This window comes from Ruditapes philippinarum, unplaced genomic scaffold (assembly GCF_026571515.1).
Source record: "Ruditapes philippinarum isolate M1 unplaced genomic scaffold, ASM2657151v2 ctg2876_1_1_1_1, whole genome shotgun sequence".
NCBI classification, from domain to species: Eukaryota; Metazoa; Mollusca; class Bivalvia; order Venerida; family Veneridae; genus Ruditapes; species Ruditapes philippinarum.
In genome coordinates, this window is record NW_026855434.1 from 58012 (window position 1) to 64067 (window position 6056).

Genomic DNA, 6056 nt, shown 5'->3' on the forward strand with positions numbered 1-6056 from the left:
AACTAGAGTTCCTTTTGACCTACAGCTCTCAGACTTCATAGGATGAATGGTCTTATTGAGCAGATGATCCCTATTGTTTTTGGGGTCAGTAGTTCAAAGGTCAAGGTCACAGTGACCGTTGGTCAATTTCTCGTTTCCGGATGATAACTAGAGTTCCTTTTGACCTACAGCCCTCAAACTTCATAGGATGATTGGTCTTATAGAGCTGATGATCCCTATTGTTTTTGGGGTCAGTAGGTCAAAGGTCAAGGTCACACTGACCGTTGGTCAATTTCTCGTTTCCTGATGATAACTAGAGTTCCTTTAGACCTACAGACCTCAAACTTCATAGGATGATTGGTCTTATTGAGCAGATGATCCCTATTGTTTTTGGGGTCAGTAGTTCAAAGGTCAAGGTCACAGTGACCGTTGGTCAATTTCTCGTTTCCGGATGATAACTAGAGTTCCTTTTGACCTACAGCCCTCAAACTTCATAGGATGATTGGTCTTATAGAGCAGATGATCCCTATTGTTTTTGGGGTCAGTAGGTCAAAGGTCAAGGTCACACTGACCGTTGGTCAATTTCTCATTTCCGGATGATAACTAGAGTTCCTTTTGACCTACAACCCTCAAACTTCATAGGATGATTGGTCTTATTAATCAAATGATCCCTATTGTTTTAATGGTCAGTAGGTCAAAGGTCAAGGTCACAGCGACCGTTGGTTAATTTCTCCTTTCCGGATGATAACTAGAGTTCCTTTAGACCTACAACCCTCAAACTTCATAGGATGATTGGTCTTATTGAGCAGATGATCCCTCTTGTTTATGGGGTCAGTAGGTCAAAGGTTAAGGTCACAGTGACCATTGGTCATTTTCTCATTTCCGGATGATAACTAGAGTTCTTAACCTTAACAATAGAAACCATCCATAGACAGCCTTCATTGAAGTGACTACCGGGTATTTACATTATCTTATCTCCATTTCCATTCCTGTTTCCATTCACAGTTATTCTCAGCAGTGGGGGAGACATGCGCTTTTTTACAAAAGCATCCTCTAGTTTTCTTTAGTAAAATTTCAATTTTTTTACCATCTTATGTGTGATCTTACAAAATTGTAAGTTTGGATGCCCTCATAAATGTATTATATATTTTCCAGACATAGTGAATAATTTAAAGACTATGAGTAATTGGTATGTCTTTCACTTTGACATTTATAGCTAATTCCGGAATACAAGTGTCGACCCTCTCAAGTTTTCACGTAATCGTTTTTTAATTTTCTTTAAGCAGTTTGGATGTTTTAGAGATTTTCTGACGAAAACTGGTTTCATGTATTAAAAGATATTTTGGGAAAAAGCCCGATGGAGTTTTAAGATGTTTTCTGTTTTTCTATGGTCAACATAAGATAAAAAAATGTTCAAAAAACATAAAGAAAACAATATCACAATTTCCATACTCACATGCATATGCACTCGCATGGACGCACGCACGAACGCTCGCGGACGCACGCACGCATACACACGCGCTTGTTCGATGAAACGACGTTAAGATACCAGAAACTATAACAAATATTTATTTTCAATATACATATATTTGATATGAAATTTACGTGTCTGTATTTCAGTGCAAAAACACTATAAGTGCAAAAGCACCAAAACTGTGTTATCTCGTGTGCGTAGTTGTTGTAAGGCCTTAACAGACGTAGGATTCAGAAGTACAACAACAATTAAAACTTAGAACAAGCAAGTCTTAATGTATGAAGGCTACTATTTATTGACTCTGTAAACCTTTATACTAGGTTAAGCGGATAGAACATGTTCTATTTTTGAATTCTTGTTGTACAGAACTTTAACGACGACAAGTGACAGATTTTCAATTTATCACCTGAAAAAGTGTGTAATGAATGAAATTTCAGAATAATTAGGGCAAAAATGCAGTTGCAAGGTGAGTCAAGCAGATGTTAAAAAAAGAAGCAGGATTTGGGCGATGTTCGAATCCCAAATACTCAAAAAAGGATTATAGACCAGATAATTTTAAAAACTTGAGGAATTTTATTGCTAGGATAATTTCTCATTAACTCCTGAAGACAATTCTTTACCGTAAGACCAGCACACGGAACATGATTTGGGGCGGTGTTATTCAATTATTCCAGAAATAATGGTTATTGCCTATATGCTCCTCCCTTTATGCTCCAGCCGAACGTAAACAGTCTCATCAATTGGTCATTACCAACTATTATAGCATTTACTGTCATAATACTGTCGAAATATTGCAAGGGATCAGTTTGGTGGAAAATGTTATAAAGGTATACCTGATGATATAACATAGAATTACGGTCTTACAACTTAAACCTACCGTCTGTTGGGGCCTTTATTTGTATCATTGGACAACGGCATTACATACCTCGATATTTGTTTTGTGTATTAAGATTACAGAATGATGCAAAACGATGTAAAGATGTCAGACCCCTAAATAACCTCTCAAGTTTCACTGAAAATAATGTCTCAAATTGTCACATCTTAACATTATGCAATGTAAAAATTGTATCGTGATAAACCTACTGTAGCAGCAAACATAATTCAATTAACGAATGACAGAATTGTCTTCCTACGAAATGTCCTTTAAATACCAAAGGTCTTGTTCTCAAACAGCTAATATAAATCTTCATTAGTTTAGACAATAATTACAGTAATTATCCGGAAGAAAAATATCGCCAAAGATAAGAGAGTTTCCTGGATTTCCCAATTTATCAACTGTTCATTTATCTTTTGCATAAAGCCACTTATTTTACAAATAATTGCAAAATTGAACTTATCTGCCACAGATCAAATTTGTATAACACCATTCTGATTAAAATCTTTTCTAAATAACGCTCCGCTTTTAGATCTGACCGTGACCAAATGCGAAGTCATTTCAGGTTACCTTTACGCAGCAAATCATCGGCGAGCTTTCATAATTCTAAAAGCGATGTGGTTTCAAATTTTAACCCTGGGAACACCAATACTGATTAGCTAATTTTCACGATTTCGAGAACAAACATTGCGTTGTCCATAAAAACCGACAAGGTAAACTAGTAAACAATCTTGCACATTAAAAGTTGACTATTATTTCAAGTAAATTTGTTAAAAATTACTTTAAACATTTTATTTCTAACAAAAATCAACAATTTGTTTAACTTCAACGGATAGAGGTAGTTTGATACTTCTTCTAATGCCTATGACAAAACCGGTTTGATTGCATGGCTAAAAAAAGCAGTCCCGGTAAAATCCGAATTATAAAGAAAACGAGACATCTACGGTCGTCACCAGATCTACATAAGTGAAAAAAGTATATCTGAACTTTAGTCAGATTGTACATGTAATATGTACGAGTGGTAAATTTACATTCTCCTTACATGCCATATTCTTTTTTGGCCATTTTTACCGGAACAAATATGTAAGATATGGTTTATATTATCAATGCATGAAACTAAATTTAGTACTTCAGCTAATCTCTTGACAGGATAAGGATCGGATCCTTTTATTACTGACTCATATTAGAAGTCGGACATGCACTGTTGTGTTATTTGGGTGCTAATGGCTATGGTAGAACCTGAACTCGGAACGGTCAGAGATTGTCCCAAAATTGCAATTGCGGCTTCTCAACAAATGCAGACCTTCACAAGAAAGACATACATACTACAAATTTAAAACTTTTTAGTTTGTCTTTAAAACACTGTAGTCCGATGCGTTGCAGAGAGAATACGAAAATTGATAACAGAGACAAAGACGAACTTTCTTACTTGTGCTATAACATTCATCTTGCATTCATATCTAGCACAACAATTCGTTTTATTTTTCAAACTCCGTAGCTCAAAGTGTGACTGAAAGAATCTGAAAAATGCATAATGTCTACAATGTCTACTTGGTATGTACGAATGACAGACAGACGGAACAAAAAGTACTATAATTATTATTATACTTTGAACGTCTTGGGTTATTTTCAATGGTTTGTGAGGTATCAAGTCTAAATTGTCCAAAATAAGACATCATATAAACATTCACATTATTCAAAAATAAAAATAAAATATTAAATTGAGACGTATTTTGTAGAAAAAAATGTAATTTATCTCTGTCCTATTTATAATAATTATAGCATGTTCGTTTTGATGTGCTTAGGAATACCCATGTTAAACGTATACATCAGATATCTTGTACTACACACATTCCAGGCACGTGCTATTGTATTTATCCGACGTACTACATGCTCGGGCAAATTAGAAACTCGTGCAGTGTCTATAAATGAAAACAGAAATAGTTATAATCATAAGTGTGCATGTCTGAAACATGTCCGTAAACCGGAAATATGTCCGGCGATGAGCAAGTTAACATAACCAAAAATGGTATACTTAGAACTATTAAGTTAAACTTTGATAATAAATAAGCAATGGTTTTGATTGGGTAATATGTATTACTGTGCAGTACAGAAGTGTATTTCATTGCACAAGCCATATTGAAAAGGTCAATAGAAAAAAATGTCAAATATTCAGTAATATCTATCAGAAAAGTATATCATTTCAAACATATAACATTTACTTGTATTACAAAATTTCTGATATTGACCATCATAACTAACTATTGCAATTATGATACTAATTTGTATTCAATATACACTCATTTCAATATATTAACAATAACATATAAACATGTGTTATAAAGTTGCTGTTTGCAATAACAACAAACATACAACATTTTTATTGATGCTTTGTAAAGATTTAACATTTGACCTTCAATTTCAATAGACTAAATAAATAATGATTTGTTTTTCATGAATAAGGAATACGCATAAATCATTTTGGAATGAAATTATTAAATTACTAGGAATATTTCTACCGTCTATAATCATTGCATGAATTAAGTTTGTATAGATCTGGCGGGCAAACTCGCCTGCAAGCATGTCTGTCTAAATTGAATTACCTAGCAAAAGCGTTTCGACATATTGTTCCCAAAAGTACTATTTCTTTATATAATCAAAGTGGAACATTCACACAAGGAAACTCAGTAAGGCTCCATCAACTGCAAATTACCACAAACACGTATTTGTAGCCATATAAACAAGTCCTTATTTGGAAATTATTGCAGAAGCTCATGAATATTTTATAGGATAGCACTGCGTGAGTGTGAATTCGTGTGCTGGGGCTGAAATTTATTACTGGCTGTTATATAATTACAGAGGTTCCAGAGCAGACGATATAAACTGCCCAGAAATATCACTGCTGCTGATACTCAAACCCTGTGATAAGGTCAGTTTGCAGACAGTTAATTTAAAAAGTGCGAAAATTGGTTCCTCCGAGTGTTGTGAAAGATTTAAGAATGCCATTCGGCAAAATAGTCTATTTTTAGAACTGAAGATAAATTGCGTTATCGAGAAGAAGATAGGAGAAATTCACGCGACAGCTTGTGTTTAAGTGGTTCATTTAAGTGTTATTTACGACTTTGACATTAACGTCAAACCCGGCTAACACCGGTTCTATTTATAAACAATTAAAATGAGAGCTTCACAAAATATTAGAAGGAACTACCAATTTTAATAACGATCTGAAAATGTTGACAGTAAACAAATTGACGGTTGCAAAATAAGATGATCGAAAACCAACTTCGGAATTTTTTTTAAAAAAATATATAAAATAAAGCCGTTTAAATGGAGAGATTTAATCGCCCATTGCCTCACAGAAACCAGTGCAATGCGGACATATACGATGGTATAAAGCTTTTTCTCAGTATAAACCAAAAGCAAAAAAAAAACTAACAGAACAGGAGCAACAATAACAACAACAAAAAATACATATTTGTTCAAGAATCTCTCATTACGAAATTACCATATACAGGATTTACGAACATACCGGTATGTCAAACGGTAAAATACTTTGATCTTTCAAAGAAACTGTGTTGTCTTTTTAAGTCATCTAGCTTGCAAATAAATAATATGTAGTAAACCGCATTAAAATATGAATAGCATACGTGTCTTGATATATGTATGATATATATCTGATATCTGGGTAATGTTTTTCCCAGTATTATAAAACAATGGAATTTATCAAGT